This window comes from Mesoplodon mirus, assembly GCF_964341445.2.
Source record: "Mesoplodon mirus genome assembly, chromosome: 15".
Classification (NCBI taxonomy): Eukaryota; Metazoa; Chordata; class Mammalia; order Artiodactyla; family Ziphiidae; genus Mesoplodon; species Mesoplodon mirus.
The window spans coordinates 35,645,024-35,661,279 of record NC_138991.1 but is presented as its reverse complement, the minus strand read 5'-3'; the positions used below and the strand labels follow the sequence as shown (position 1 = coordinate 35,661,279).

The 16,256-nt window shown below is 51.2% G+C and overlaps 1 protein-coding gene across 5 annotated transcripts in view; it reads left to right on the top strand.

Annotated features, from left to right (window-relative positions):
- The first annotated feature begins 3,664 nt into the window (after nucleotides 1–3,664).
- DTX2 (deltex E3 ubiquitin ligase 2) overlaps nucleotides 3,665–16,256 on the top strand; it is a 34,228-nt gene continuing 21,636 nt past the window's right edge. For 2 of the 5 annotated variants that reach the window (XM_082643789.1, XM_082643785.1), the window contains exon 1: nucleotides 3,665–3,799. The gene's annotated coding sequence lies outside the window, so the exon portion shown is untranslated. Of the gene's footprint in view, nucleotides 3,800–4,989; nucleotides 5,155–16,256 lie in introns of all 5 variants that reach the window. The other 3 variants (XM_082643788.1, XM_082643787.1, XM_082643786.1) reach the window with 3 other exon arrangements.

Here is a 16,256-nt window from a genome sequence, read left to right as displayed (position 1 = left end):
AACTTCAAGGTCCCTGCCCCCCGTTCTCCCTCTCGCTGTTGTCCTATTTCGCTTCTTTTCACGACCGGAACTCTTTACTTTTCCCCAAATAAAAATAGTCTTTCTTTTCAGGTTATAAAAATGGAAACTATTCATTGGGACACAGTGAAATGCTACAGGAAAAGTACAAAGAAAGTGACTATCACCTGTTCCTCCCGACCTTTGAGTGTCACTGTGTTGGCTAGCGTCTTCCCAAGTGCACACAGCCACGGGCATCCTTACGTAAGTGGCATCATTCCACACGTGTGGATTTATCCTCTGCCAGCCCCTTCAATCTCCTCCTCCCATGTGTGGAACACAAAGATTGCTCTTGGAACAGCTGCCTATGCTTCCAGACTGCATTCCTAACCTCCATGGCCTCAGCTCCTGCCTCTCAGTGGAAGCCACTGTGCGGTCACTAATGGCCTTCCCGTCCCTAAGTCAGAAGTTTGGGACCTTTCTGGATGTCAGCTGGTTGACTGAAAAATGAGGGAGCCCAAGACTGGGAGGCAGGAGCCCTGGGTTCTGGGATGGGCTCCCCACCAGGGGACCAGCTGGTTGGCCCTCTCAGAGTGTCTGTCACCACTGAGCTCCCCCTTCGTGGAACCCTCCCCTTGGTTCTCTGCCATCATGCTCACCTGGTGTCCTCCAGTCCAGCCTGTTCCCCAGACACTTCTGCTTCTCATCTGTCCTTCAAAAGTCAGCATTCCTCAGCCCTGGACTGACCTTTGCGCCACTTCTGCAGTCTTCCCAGGTGATCTCAATTTCATCACCTGTGACTCCAAAATCCCCATCTCTAGCCCAGATCTCTCCAGAGCCTCATACCTGGCTGTTTGACCCCTCCCCCTACCTCACACTCAATGCGTGAGGTTGACTGGCTGACCTCCCCACTTTTCTAGCATGCTCTACCTAATGGGAGGACACTCCCATGCACCCAGTCTTCCAGACCGTGTCCTACTTCCTGCCCCTGTGGAACTTCTCCGCCTCAGCCTTCCCCCTGGCCTCCCACACTGGTTCTCAAACTTGAGCCCCTGAGACTTCCCCAGAGCTCCAACAGTCTGGGTTTAGAGGTCCTCCCCCCTCTAGAGCCTAGGTTCCAGAACCTTCCCAGCTAGCCTCTCACCATGTTCTATCCATTTGAGTGTCTACGTGTGTGTGCAGTGGGGTTTTGGACAAACACTCCAGTGTTTCATTGAGGAAAAAGGAAACACTTAAGAAAATATCTTTTGGGTGTTGAAAGGCTTTTCTAACGCTTCAGACCATTTCATCTGCATCCCCACCTTTCCTGCAGTGAGGCCAGCCATATGGGGGTGCTCAAGTCTGGAGTCAGACACTACCTCGATATAAAGACCAGCTCTCAGGGCTTCCCTGGTGGTTCAGTGGTTAAGAATCCGCCTGCCAATGTGGGGAACACGGGTTTGAGCCCTGGTCCGGGAAGATCCCACATGCTGCAGAGCAATTAAGCCCGTGCACCACAACTACTGAGGCTGCGCTCTAGAGTCCATGGGCCACAACTACTGAGCCCTCGTGCCACAACTACTGAAGCCTGCGCGCCTAGAGCCCGTGCTCTGCAACAAGAGAAGCCACCGCAATGAGAAGCCTGAGCACCGCAATGAAGAATAGCCCCCGCTCGCCGCAACTAGAGAAAGCCCGTGTGCAGCAACGAAGACCCAATGCAGCCAAAAATAAATAAATAAATAAATTTATTTAAAAAAAAAAACACCAGCTCTCAACTATGTGACCTTGGATACATTGCTTAAGCTCTGTGCCACAGTGTCCTCATCTTTTTATTTTTATTTTATTTATTTATTTTTTTTGGCTGTGCTGCATGGCATGTGGGATCTTAGTTCCCGGACCAGGGATCGAACCTGGGCCCCCTGCAGTGAAAGCTCAGAGTATTAACTACTGGACTTCCAGGGAAGTCCTCAGTGTCCTCATCTTTAAAATGGGAGTAATGAGGGAAGCACCTACTAGGTGATTTAGACATGTTGTTAATGATTATGGCTGAGAAAACTGAGGCTCTGAGAGAGGAAGGGAAGTGGTCCCATTCTAATCTGTAGCCACGGCAGGCATCTAGTATAAGTCACAGGTAAAACGCTACCCTTCATTTCTCAATGGAGAGCTGGCTCTGGGCATAATTAGAAGAACCTGACTTTGATGCCTCCCCAGACTCAAAGCCTACGTCCTCTAAGTCAGCTCTGGGTGGTAAGGGGAGCTGACCCAGCTCTTGTACCCAGCCTAGGGTACAAGAAACTGGGCCTGCTGCAGTTGTTCCTTCTCTTCCTTCACTAGCTTTTGGTGGGTTACTCCCCCTCTCTCCTCCTCTATAAAATGAAGTGTTTGAACTGAATGTTGGGGGAGGGCTCTTTCCCCATCTCCAGCAATCTGAATCTTCCTCATATCCCTGAAAAAGTATGAGTTTATGACATTAGATTATGTAAGGATATTCAACTAGAGTCCAAGATTCAGAGGACCCTGAATCCCCTGGAACTGTATGCAAAATGTATGTGTATACACATGTGTGAACACGTCTGAGCATTTTTCTGGGAATAGCTTTCTTTAGCTTTCTACAGGAGGTCTATGATCCCAAAAGATTAGTCACCAGTCTGGTTTAGGCCTCATCACCTTCGACCCGAATAACAACCTCCAGACTGGTCTCCCCACTCCTTTCTCTATCCTCCACCCGCCACAAGGGTATCCTTCTAAAATGCAATGCCTACCCTCATTCCCCTGCTTAATCTTCAGTTAACTCCAGTGGCCTAAATTTCTTGCATGACATATAGAGTCCATCATAATCTTACCCAGACATTTCCCCATATCCTGCCACACCCTAATCCATTTTCTCTGTCCTCACCCCATCCATGTACCCTCTCCCTTGGCCATACAGAACATTTCCCTGCTTCCTGAATGCGTCAGGCACTTTCACATCTCTCATCCTTTGCAAGGGATTCCCTGTATTCCATCTGACAAACCCCTACACAAGCTTCAAAATCCAATTCAGATGTCGCCTCCTTTGTGATGTCTTCCTGACCTCCCCCCCATCCCGCATTAGGCACCCCCTTCTATGCTCTCACTCCTTCATCACATTTATCCTACTAGATTGCAGGTGTGTGTTTTTTAAATTTAATTTTTATTATCTATCTATCTATCTATCTATCTATGGTTGCGTTGGGTCTTCGTTGCTGCACGCGGGCCTTCTCTAGTTGCGGTGAGCGGGGGCTACTCTTCATTGTGGTGCGCGGGCTTCTCATTGCGGTGGCTTCTTTTGCTGTGGAGCATGGGCTCTAGGCGTGCGGGCTTCAGTAGTTGTGGCACGCAGGCTCAGTAGCTGTGGTTCCCGGCCTCTGGAGCACAGGCTTAGTAGTTGTAGCGACGGCTTAGTTGCTCCGTGGCATGTGGGATCTTCCTGCACCGGGGCTCGTACCCGTGTCCCCTGCATTGGTAGGCGGATTCTTAACCACTGCGCAGGGGAGTCCTGTAGTTGTGTGTTTAAGTGTCTGTCTCCCCAACTAGATACGAAGCTCTCTTGGGATACATACCCCCTAAACAGGTGCACGTCGAGTTCGGCCCCGCTACCCGCTGTTCCGCTGGAACTACGTTTCCCAGAAGGCCCAGCGTCCTGGGCATGCGCACTGGGACGCAAGGAAGCGACGCTGTTTCACTCTGGCTGCCTCTTCGTTAGACCTGGGAGGCAGAGCCGGAGCCGTTCCCAGGCCCAGCGCGGGCTGCAGCCTGAGCCCGGCGGTGTCTTCCGCCTGCCCCCTCGCCCTCCTCAGCCTCGGTAAGAGGGGCGGACAGGCCACCTGCTCGTTGCCAGGGCTGGGGTCCCGGGGACGCGGGGGAGACCGAGCCGATCTGGGACCGGAAGGGGGCGGGCGTGGGCGTGAGGGAACGTTGGGCCGGGCCGGAGAAGAGCCCCGGGGTGACGGGGGAGGGGGGGGATTGTGGGGACCGGCCTTCGGGTAGATGTCCCGGAGGAGGGAGTTGGGGGAATCGAGAGACGCTGGGAGCTTAGGACCGGACCTGGTGGGAGGGTGAACGCCGGGGTGGAAGCCGAAGGGCTAGCAGGGGGAGGGGCGCAGACACAGAGTTTGGTCCGTCTGTGGGAGCGTACCCTTTCCCACAGGACTTGGAGGAGGCGGTGGTGATAATGTCACCGGCTGCCCTAGTTAGCGTTTGGGTTCCGCTGGGGTCTGCCTCCCGGTCGACGGCTCACTGGAGCCAGGGGCTGTACTTTAGGGGCGTTTGCCTCCTTAGTCTAACTCCTAACTCGCCTCATGTAGGGTCTGCCTTCCAGGAAGTGCCTATTTCCTGGGACCCTGGGTCACTTTCTTGGGGAGGGCATAATGTATATGCTGTGAAGAGGATTTAGGAGGCTTTTTCCCCCCGCCCTGAGACTACCCTTTCTCAGCCAGCTGCTGTCCCCCACACTGGTTCCTCTTCCCTAAGGGCCAGTAGCAGTGGAAATAGTTTGTGCAGAGACGCTTGGACCCTTAAGAAGCTCAAAATATTTCTGCATGCTATCCTGGCTCCTCTAGAGTTGTAGGAGGTGGTCTTTCGGGTAGCCAAAATCAGGCTTTACTTAAACCATCAGTATGACTATAACTAGGCTTCTTGTTCATTTGCCATTGGCCAAACTTTTTCCCTCTCTGGTGTGTTGATTTCCTGGATACCTACACTGCAGACTGGCTTACGAAGTCCTTTCAGGCCTTTCTGTGGAAGGGCTTAGTGTGTGTTTGTTTGTTTTGTGGTTTTTTTTTTGTTGTTGTTGTTGTTTTTAGCCATCCCTTTGGTTATTGAGTGGGCAGAGGGAGACTACTGTACCTTCTGCTCTGCCCAGGCTGTTGGAAAATAAATCTGGTGGTTTCCAGTCCCCAGCCACAGCACACAGGCCGGACATCTGTGTATTCGTTTCCACTAACTGCTGTTTCTCAATTTAAAACCTGATCATCTTCTTCCTTGTTGGCAAAGGTGCCTTGGAATTTGTGTTGCTGAGTCAGCAAGCCTTTCAGATTTGCCCGGTTTTTGTTGTTTGCATTTTATATCAAGATGGGAACTCAAACAAGTCATTCCTCCTAAGGATCTGGTATCTCCATCAAGAAGGCACAGTTTGTGCCAGCTCTCCAGAGAGAAAAGGTGAGAGCCATGGGGACTTTACATTGCTGCCTTCCCAATCTGGTTTTCAGTAGAGAAAGTGGGCACTGGGGAGGGTGGAATTTGAGGTCCCCAGGATGAAAGTGAGCCCTGGGAGTTGATTGTTGATTGCCAACTGTCTCAGATAAATTCAGGTGGCTTCCTGCCAGCAGCTTCTCCTGTTTAACCAGTCTTAGAAGATGCTTTCTGCCTTCAGACGCGCTTTATGGGATGCAGGACACGAGCCACGGTTTCTGCATTTGAACTGGAAATTTTAGTTTCTTTTGTTACTTGAACCTTTACTGGGTGCCTCCTTTTTGTCAAGCCCCATGCTCAGTGCTGGGGGGTACAGTGACCAGGCGCAAAAGCTCTGTCTTCCAGGAGCTCATTGTCTGGTGGAAAAGATAAACAAACCATAGACAGTGACAAGGTGTTGTCAGGGTGATACATGTTGAGGAGTGGATAATCACAGGGCGGAGCCCAGCCCACCCTTGCCCAGGAGGGAAGGTCCAGAAGCCTCCAGAAGATGATAGCTATGGTTGTGAAGAAGGAGTAGGACCCAGGAAGTAGCGGGCGGAGGCTGGCAGAGGAGTCAGTATACGCAAAGTCGTGAAGAAACCTGGCATGTCTGGGTCACTGTAAGCAGCTCAGTGTGGCTGAAGCGACAGCGTGTGGATGCGGGGCCGAGAAGCCTGGAAAGGTAGGCAGGGGGCTGAGCGGGGGCTTTTGTGGGTCATGCCAAGGCTCGGGAACAGAAGGATTTTAGTAGAATTCCAGGAAGGGCCTTTTTTTTTTTTTTTTTTTTTTTTTTTGCCGTGCCGCGCGGCTTGTGGGATGTTAGTTCCCCGAACAGGGATTGAACCTGAGCTCCCTGCATTGGAAGCTCGGAGTCTTAACCACTGGACCACCAGGGAAGTCCTAGGATGGGCATTTTATGAGTCATGGCTAGAAATGAGCCAGATGAGCACCCTGGCTAGAAAGCGTGGAATGGATTAGATTATTCTCTTTGTGACTGTTTCCGTACACGACTGCCAGCTTCTGGCAGGGGGAGGTAGACGGGGGTTTGCCCTCTGGCTGCTCTGGGTCTTGTGAAAGAGAGAGAACTGTAGAGGACAGACAGAATGCCGTGGAAGTTGGTAAGAGGGGATTTTTCTTTCAAGTGGGCACATCCCAGCATCCTGGAGGTGTTTAAATGGGGCCTTGAAAGTGTGGGTCAGCTGAGGATGGCTGGCCAAGTGGGTGGGATTCCGGGTAAAGTCGAGGCACAGAGTTGGGGAAACTGGCGGTATATGGGGTAGCAGCGCATCACTTACGCTCTTTAGGAGGGTTGGGGAGGGGAAGGTGTAGATGGAAGAGGGCACTGAAGAGAGATGCGCTGGCAGCTCCTGTCGATAGGAAGGGACCAGACCGTGATGGGCGTTCAGCGTCAGCCCAGGGAATGTGAACATTATTTCTAGAGCTCTAGGGGAGGTGCGGAAGAGAGAGGATCAGAACTGTATCGGGAAGCTCAACCTCGCACCTGTCTCTGGGGTGGACGAGGAGAGACAGGAGTTGGAGAAGCCAGTCGGCAGAGAGTGCTTGTCAAGGTGAGAGGCAGAAAGGTCCCAACCAGATGCTAGCAGTGGGGTCTGAGGAGGTGAGGAGAGGGCAAGCCAGGGCAGCCGCTGGGCTGTGGGGGTGAAGGCGGAGGAGGGCCAGCGCAGAGCCAGGGAATCCAGGAGGAGAGGGGCGTCAGCAAGGAAGGTGGGTTTGGCTTCAGACCTGTTGAAGGTACCGAAGAGGCCGGCGGGAACGGGGCCACGGGTGAGGGAGGAGCGTCCCTCATTCATTGCACACATGCTTAGGAAGTTGTGTGCCTGGGCTTGTGCTTGGCACTTGGAGTACAGAGAATTAAACAGTCCCTTCTGTGTGTTTGTTTTAATTTTCACCTCAGGTAAACAGAGAACTAGATTAATACACACTGATCGCCGTTCACGCCCGGCTTGCTTTCACTTGTTTCCGAAGTTATTTTTAATGTGTCGTAAGTTCCTGCATTTCAGCCATCCACAACAAAAGCCAGGATCTTGAAACAAAATACACATCCAATCATTTGATCTTTCTTCCCATTCCCATCCCGAGATAACCATTATCCCCTCACTTTCATTTTTATGTAGTTTGATGGTACCTGTGTATTCCTAAGGCACGTTAAAAAATATCGCTACAGTTTGTCCATAGTATTGCATGTCATCTGGTTCATTTATCTTGAATATTGAATAATATTCCATGGTGTAGACAAATCACAGTTTATGCGTCTGATCTTCCGTTGATGGGTACCTGCTTGTTTCCAGTTTTGCTGTCACGTGTGGACTGCTCTGAACATTTCTGTACACGTTTCCTGTTGCACATATGCAAGAGGTTTTCTTGGGTATGAGCTGAGGGGTGGTATTTTGCTGGGTCATAGGGTGAATAAATGTCCAACTTTCGCAGTTATTACTAGACTTTTTCTGAAGTGGTTGTAGGAGTTTTCACTCCACCAGCAGCAGAATGTAGGCCTTCCCCTTGCTCCACGCTCTTGCCAACACTTGATATAGGCTGACTTTTTTTTATTTCTGCCAGTGGAATGGGTATAAAATGGGATCTTTGGGATCTGATTTCTGTGTCCCTGAGCCCTGATGTCGAACATCTCTTCATAAGTTTATTGGCATGTGTGTTTCCTGTCAATTATATGTTCACTCTTTTGCAATTTTTCTGTGGGGTTCCAGGCGCTTTAAAAAGAAAATTGACTTGTAAGAGTTCTTTATATATCCTTGATATTAATCCTTCGTGCTTATTGTGAATATCTTTTTCCAGCTTTTAACTTTCTGCTTTCTTTGAGGCATGTTTTGTTGAACAACCATTCTTAATTTTAACACAGTGAAATGTATCTCTTCATGTATAGTCAGCGTTCTGTGCCTCGTTTGAAAAATCTTTTCCTGACCATAATCCTTGCCTTTTAGGAGTCCATGCCCTAGTGGAGGGGACAAGTAGATAATTGCACTCAGATGTCACATGGACATTGGTGGTTAGAAGAGGCCACTTCTCTGTGCAGGGCAGGAGTGGATGTAGGAAAGATTTCACTGGGCAGAGAGTCTCAGGCTGGGAATTAAGAATTGAGTAAGTGGACAGGTGGGATGGGTACTCTTGGTGGGGGGTGAGGGGCATGAAACAGCCTGGCTGGTTCTGGGCTCTCACTGGAGTTGCTGATGGCTGGAGCAGAGGGCTTAAAGGACTCAGGCAGGACATTGGAAGAAAGATCTGGATGCTCCGCGTGCATGGGATTATTGAAGCCATGGGAGCAGATGAGGGGGTCACAGGGGAGGGTGGAGAGAAGAGAGGTAGGCCAGGGCCCAGTTGCCTGATGCAAGGAAAGGTGTGGCTCTGGGAAGCAGGTTGGGCTTCCCTGGGGGTGGCCCTCACCACATGCTGCCTGCCGTGCTGTTGGATGCTGTATTTCACCCTCAGGTGTTGGGCAAAGACTGACATGTCTACAGAGGGCAAGCATGTCATAGGGGAGGCTGGCCAGAGGCATAAGGCACTCTCCCACTTTTCAATAGAGAAACGGGTTCTAAGAAGTATTTCTCAACTATAGGTCAGTGGGACCACAGTGAGGTCAGCAAACCGTGGCTCATGGGCCAAATCCAGCCCACAGCCTCTTTTTTTTTTTTTTGCGGTACGCAGGCCTCTGTTGTGGCCTCTCCTGTTGCGGAGCACGGCCCCAGATGCACAGGCTCAGCAGCCATGGCTCACGGGCCCAGCCGCTCCGCGGCATGTGGGATCTTCCCAGACCGGGGTACGAACCTGCGTCCCCTGCATCGGCAGGTGGACTCTCAACCACTGTGCCACCAGGGAAGCCCCACAGCCGCTTTCTGTTAATAAAGTTTTATTGGGACACAACCACGCCGGTTAGTTTATGTGTGGCCTTTGGCTGTTTTCACACTACAGTGGTGGAGTTGTGTAGTTGCAACAGACACCCAGTGTCCTACAAAGCCTAAAATATGTACCTTCCTGCCCTTCATAGGAAAAATTTGCCGGCTCTGCCCTGGGGAGTTGTGGTAACTGTGGTAACCTTGAGAATAGTACCAGCCACCACAATGGTGCAGCTCATCGTTGCTGGCTGCATAATGAATCTGGGTCAGGCCTGCAAATGTTGCCAGGTTTTCTGGTTTTCAAGAGAAGCTGGAAATCTGGATTTTTTTTTTTCTTAATGGTGGATATTCCAGTTTTTAAACATTGGCTCAATTTGTAAAAACTAAAAACTGTGTAGTAGGTCAAGCAGACATATCTGGCAGGCTGATTTGTCCACATCAGTTTATCCCTCTGCAAACTGATTTGGGTTTGCTTATACCTGTGGCTTCTCAGGCAAGCTGTTTATCTTTTGCCTCACTTTTCTCCTCTATAAAATGGAGATGATACCCTTTGCTCAGGAATGTGAGGATTAAATGAGAACACTGATAAGATACTTAGCACGGTGCCTGGTACATAGTAAGCTCTTGGTTGGTGGCCACTACTGTGATTATGGCCACTGTGCCTGCCACTGCTTCCGCTGCTCCCCCATTCTGGCCCCAGGGTAGGCTCTGACGACCCGTGGGGTGGTCAGGTTGCTCCTGGCAAAGAAGGAGCAGCAGGTTCTTGGTGCTGGTGGAGGAGGTTGCCCACTGGGGAACTGTTGGTCGCTGGGGCCTGCCCCCTGGCCACTGTGTGGCTTTCTGAACCCCATTTGGAACGTTCTGCTCTGACCTGCCCCTGGAGGGCCCTAGTCAGGCACCAGCCAGGAGAGGAGTTGTCATTTCCCCTCTAGCAGCCCCACGTGCAAGGGACAAATCATGTGTAGTTCCTTCCATCTCTCAGAAGCCTAGTCAGGTCTTGGTGGCACCGGCTTAAGCCATCTCGTTTCTAGACAAAAGCCCTACCTTGCAGCGCTCCCCTGTTGTAAAAGTTTGGGCACCTGGATGGTGTGTTTTTTGCACTTTCTTGGAACTCAGGGGTGGGGCATGTGTCTCTTGGCAAGGAGGTGCCGTGGTACTTTGACAGGCCTGTTAGTGAAACTCCAATGGGACAGGAGCAGCCGTCTGAAGTAATGATGGTAAGTAACAGTGGTGGGGTTTGTTTCATATTTACGATCTTTTGAAAGTGGTGGACATTGTAGCGATTTCTTTCTGAAAACAAAAGTAATAGTTTCCCACTTTAGAAAATGTGAAAAGTTCAGATATATAAGGAAGTTGAACAAAAGGTCTCTAATAGTTTCTGCACTCAAAGGCAGTTGTTAGCATTTTGGTACGTTTCTACTGAGTTTTCTCTCTGCTTCTCTTTTACCGAGTTAAAATAGTGCTGTGGGGAATATCTTTATGTTGAAGTTTTTCTCTCATCTCCTTTGATAGATTTTTTTTTTTTTTTTTTTTTTTTTTGCTGTACGCGGGCTTCTCACTGTTGTGGCCTCTCCCGTTGCGGAGCACAGGCTCCGGACGCGCAGGCTCAGCGGCCATGGTTCACAGGCCCAGCCGCTCCGCGGCATGTGGGATCTTCCCAGACCGGGGCACGAACCCGTGTCCCCTGCATCAGCAGGCGGACTCTCGACCACTGCGCCACCGGGGAAGCCCTTGATAGATTTTTTTAATGACTGTGTCAAAGCAGGTGAACATTTTTAAACCTCTTGATACATATTACCAAACTGTTTTCTGGAAAGGGTTTATCCATCCCAGAAGTATGACATCTCAGTGTACTCTCGCCAGCACTGAGTACTGAACTTATTTTTACTGCTTTGACAGGCAAAAAAAATAATAGGCCATTGTTTTAAATTTGTATTAAAAACAACATGTCTAGCAAAGTAGAACATTTCTTTGGTGTGTTTGTGTGCAGTATTCGACTTTCCCATCTCCGTGGGAAGGCTTTCTGACAGTGCCCGGGTGGCCGACTGCCCCATAACAAGTCTTTGAAGGTCATGCTCTGCTTACAGATCATGCGCACCGTGTCAGCTGGTGGGGTGTGGAGTTGCAGGCCCATGCTTCTTGGAAAGCACCCTAAAGAGACGCAGCATGGAAATAGGGTTTGAAGTCCACGCGGTCTCACTGGTCTTCAATCCGTGCCCCTCACAACGCCTCTGTCCCCCACAACAGCTTCCTGGACCTCTCAGGAAGTAGGAATGGAGGGCAGCCCTTGTGTCATTAAGAGCACCCCACTCTTCTGCGTTTTACATATCGATGGGCAGCGTACGGTCACATTTGGAAAAGGGTTCTGCTGCTTATAAGAGGCTGGAAAACCCATCCAACCGCCTGAGCAGTGGAGCCCAGGAAAGGGGAGGTGACTGTCCCAAGGTCACCGAGCATGGAGCCAAGGGTGAACTGCCCAGCTCAGGCTTGGGCCAGGCCACTCTGTATTTCGGTGGGCTTTGCGGGGAGGAAACGGGTCCCCACATGTTGGCAAATTGACAGTCGCCCAGTCTGGGCACCAGTTTAAAAACCACGCTCGGGGCCTTCTTCCTGGAGGCCGCAACTGTAAGGGGATCCATTTGTGTGGTTTCCCCTACCCGGAGGCCCATAATCAGGCAGGATGAGTTTCACTCAGATTCCTGCGTCAGCTCAGGTCTTGTTCTAAAGCTTTTGTAAATCCCCTAGGAATAGAAAGACTCTTGGACACATGCAACTTTTCTCCTTTGTGTGAAACCCCTCTCTGGTAGGACAGCAGCGTCCCTCTGTGCCTTGGAGCCGTGGGGCTGTGCACAGGCGTTTGTGGCTAAATCTGACAAGAGAATGCAAGAGAAGGCAGGATGGTTTTTCTCGTGGTCAAAGTTGTTGATCATTTTTTTTTCAAATTTATTTATTTTGGCTGTGTTGGGTCTTCATTGCTGATTGCTGCGCGCAGGCTTTCGCTAGTTGTGGTGAGCGGGGGCTACTCTTCGTTGTGGTGCGCGGGCTTCTCATTGCGGTGGCTTCTCTTGTTGCGGAGCACAGGCTCTAGGCGCGCGGGCTTCGGTAGTAGTGGCACGCGGGCTCAGTAGTTGTGGCTCGCGGGCTCTAGAGCGCAGGCTCAGTAGTCGTGGCGCACAGGCTCAGTTGCTCTGCGGCATGTGGGATCTTCCCGGGCCAGGGCTCGAACCCGTGTCCCCCGCATTGGCAGGCGGATTCTTAACCACTGCGCCACCAGGGAAGCCCTTGATACATATTTTAAAGATAACTTCGGTCCGATCATAATAAGTAATATGATCATTGTAGAACATTTGCCAGTACAGAAAGAGGTAAAGAATAAATATCCCGTAACTCCATCACTCCTAGTTAAACGTCAGAGTTGTTCCTTCCCACCTTTTAAAAATTAGCTTATATTAGAACCTGGTGTCACAGACTGGCCGTCTGACCTTGAGTAAATTCTTAATTGCTTTTGGCCTCGGTTCTCACATCTGTAAAATGGGGATAATCTTTACCTTCAAGGGCAGTTGAGGGTTGAGAGGGCTGGATGGCAAGAGCACCGGACAGAGTGCGTGCCACATAGTAGGTGCTCAGTAAATGGCACACTCGCCCGCTTGAGAGCATATAGTGTATATGGTTACATATCCGGTATTTTTAACTTGTCAACAGCATTATCCTAGGTATGAAAGCCTTTTATTTTATTTTTTTTTTGCGGTACATGGGCCTCTCACTGTTGTGGCCTCTCCTGTTGTGGAGCACAGGCTCTGGACGCGCAGGCTCAGCGGCCCTGGCTCACGGACCCAGCCGCTCCGCAGCATATGGGATCTTCCCGGACCGGGGCACGAACCCGTGTCCCCTGCATCGGCAGGCAGACTCTCAACCACTGCACCACCAGGGAAGCCCCTGAAAGCCTTTTAAAAACATTTTTCAAGACTCGTATTCCATCTTTGGGGTGTACCATAATTTATTTAAGAATTCCCTTATTCCATTATCATAAAGTGTTTAGGTTGCCCCCAGACTAAGGCTGTTTTCCCATGGACAATTAGAATAATAACAATTTTCATAATTAAGAATACCCTAAATAGCCCCATCATTATGAGCCGAAACAAATTAGGTTTTTGAACTGCAGCTTGGGGATGGCTGAGGCGGTAACAGAGAATGGGTGCATTGACACGGCCACTGCGTGTGCATGATTGCTGCGTTTGAGGGGAACATCAGTGGGCGTTCTGGGCATCACGCCAAATGTGCCTCAGGCCCCTGGAGCAGAAGGTGCTCCTCTCTTTCGGCGTGTGTGTTTTCGACCCTCTGGGATATTGGCCATTTGAAGAGCTGCAGCCCCAGCTTTGGGTCAGCTCCAGCTCTGCGCTCAGGGAGTTCCTGTTCTGGGGGGTGGTGAGAGGGGGACAGATACTGAAACCAATAAATGCAGTGTGTTTGGATAAATGGAGAATGCAGTGAGGACGCACAGGAGGATGGGGTCAGCACTTTCTGTTAAAGGTGTGGCTCAGAGCGGGGTGCTGTGGCTGAGTCTGGAAAGATGGGCATGTTTGCTGGGGGCTTAGGCGCAGAGAGGATGGAAGTCTGGACATGGGCACCAGCAGGATCAATGTCTGGGAGGTGGGAAATGGCTCCGAATGTTCTGGCACTTGCTAGAATTTGATGCAGATGGACGAAAGGTGGAGGCCTTGGTATTAGTGGGGACAGTGGCCGGTCATGGAGGGGCCGTGTGCTGTGTCTTTCTCATCTTTGGGTCTCTAGTACCCTGACAGGGCCTGGACCGTCGTGTGCCTGCGGTCTGTAGGCCCAACACGTTCATGAAGAGCTTAGCTGAAGTTCTCGAGTGTAGTTCTCAGGCTGTTTGGCAGAGTTCTCCGAGTTGGTTCATCTCGGGGTGTGTGGACATGCTGGAACATACCACGTGTGCTGGTACATGGGAGGCCCCTGCTGCCCGAGAGATGAGGGACGCCTGCCAGGAGGTGCCGGGGGAAAGTCTGGGCTCAGGAGTAATTGGCCCTGAAACCAGTCCTGTGATTTGTACCTGGATGTGGGTCCAGAGACCTCTAGTTGCAGGCGCTGAGCTAATAAGCTCGCCAGCTATCTCGAGGGCATCCCGGGTCTCATCCTCCAGGGCGGGATGTGTGCTTCTGTTGGAGCGGTTGGCAGCTCAGGGGCGGCCCTGGCCCCCCTATGCGTGCTCAGAGTTATTGCAGGCCTGACTCATCGCCTGTGTTCTCAGGTTGGGTAGCTCAGTGCTGCCCTGGGCCGCCACTCCTCACCCAGACTTGAGGGGTGGGAGGTGCTGGGTTGGAGGGGGGCAGGGAAAGGGAGGGAGGCCAAGATTTCCTGATATCGGCTGTGTGCCTGGCGCTGTCCTGGTGCTTTATACACACCTATTCATCTGAATCCCCTAGAAAAGCACTTAGAATAGAGGTTGATATGTCCACTTCCAAGCGAAATCGGGCTTGGAGGGCTTAGGTACCTTCACCAGGTGACACAGTGAGTAGAGTGCAGTGAGTACGCGGCGTGTGGACGCCAGAGCCCGCGCCTCTTCCCTGTCACGTGCTGCTCCAGCTCTGCCTGCCTTGTGGGGCAGGTGGTCTCGGCCTTCTCACTGAAACCCTGCCGGGGTGCAATCTCAGGGACACCAGCGAAAGCCCAGGCAGGGTCCCAGCCTCATTAGTGGCCATGTAAGTGAGTCACCAAAACCACCGGGGCCTCGGTTTTCTCGTCTGCAAAACAGGGACAAAATTCGATGACTGTACTTAAGGGGATTATGTGGGAGTCGGAGCAGATGATGTGACTGGGAACCCTGTTGGCACCAGGGCCCTATGTGGACATAACAGCTGAGGGTGCTCACAGCTTGAGACGCAGGCTCCTCTCTCCCTTCCTCCCCTCCCCCCACCGCTTTCCCTTTTCTCCCTCCCCCCTCTCTAAGCAAGTGGGGTGCTGAGAGGCTAGAGAGGGCTTAAGCATCCATAGGATTTTAATGTTTATCTAGGGCAGAGCCCAAGGTAGAGCTCATGCTGAGCTTTCCTCGCTAAGAAAATGGGCATTAGAGCCAGTTGATCTGGGTTTGCACTCTGTGCTACCACTTACCAGTGTATGTGTGACCTTCAATAAGACCTTGACTTCTTTGTTTTCCTGTCCATAAAGTGGGAGAAATACCGCCTTGTCAGTCTGTTTGGCCCCGTTCCTCTCTCACCCTAGGAGCTTCCACAGACCCCCTTTCTTCTTCAAACAGCTGCAGGCACATAGAATCTTCATCTGCCTCCATTCAGTCGTGCTTCGAGCTAATCCGTGTATAACACGTGCTACATGACACAGCCTGTGCTGGGGCTGGCGAGGTGGCTGTGGACAAGGCCGACTCGCTGGGTGTCTGCGTTCTGAGGGGGCAGAAAGACAGGGACCGCCATATGTGTATGTGGGCGTTCAGAGTTCTGGTCGGGGCCGTGGAGGGAGAAGTTCATGTGACGGATGGCCTGGGAAAACCCTGAGTGATGCAGCTGGGAGGGAGTGACTGGGAGAAGCGTGTCTTGGGAGATGGGTGTAAAGTCTTTGGATCTGACTGCCGGTCAGCAAGGCCCAGGCCCAGGGAGTGGGGTGCAGAGAGGCCAGAGAGGGAGGGCTTCAGCATCCATAGCATTTTAATGTCTATCTAGGATCTGCCCTCTGTGGTTAATGGTGCAGGAAACCAGGGCAGCCTGGTGACCTGGACAGAGCTAGGACCCACCCATGCTTAGAGTTGCAGCTCTGGCTGTCCTTGAGCCCCTGGTCCTTTCTGAGACATGGTTTTTTTCATCTGTAGCATAGCAGGTGTTAGTATGTGTCTCACAAACAAAACTGCTTTGGAAACCTGTGTGGCGTCCTCACAAAGCTATAAGGGGTCATGATGGCTTCAGTCCACAAAGGATTGGGGTGACTCATGAAAATACATATAGTATAAAAGGATACACTTAGTAGTTGGGCCAGAGGGAAATTATTGGTAAAAGGACAGAAGCAGGGCTGATGATTAGCACGCAGAATTCACCCACTGTGTCTTCCTGGACATTTGCAGAGGTAAGGAGGCTGCTTGATTGACTCCGAATTCTTCCTGGCTGCCTGAGCAAAGAGACAGGATTAGGTACTTGCCTTAGGTACAATTAGGTACGATGCCCTTAAGGTATTAGGGAAAAAAGTGACTGCGGAAAA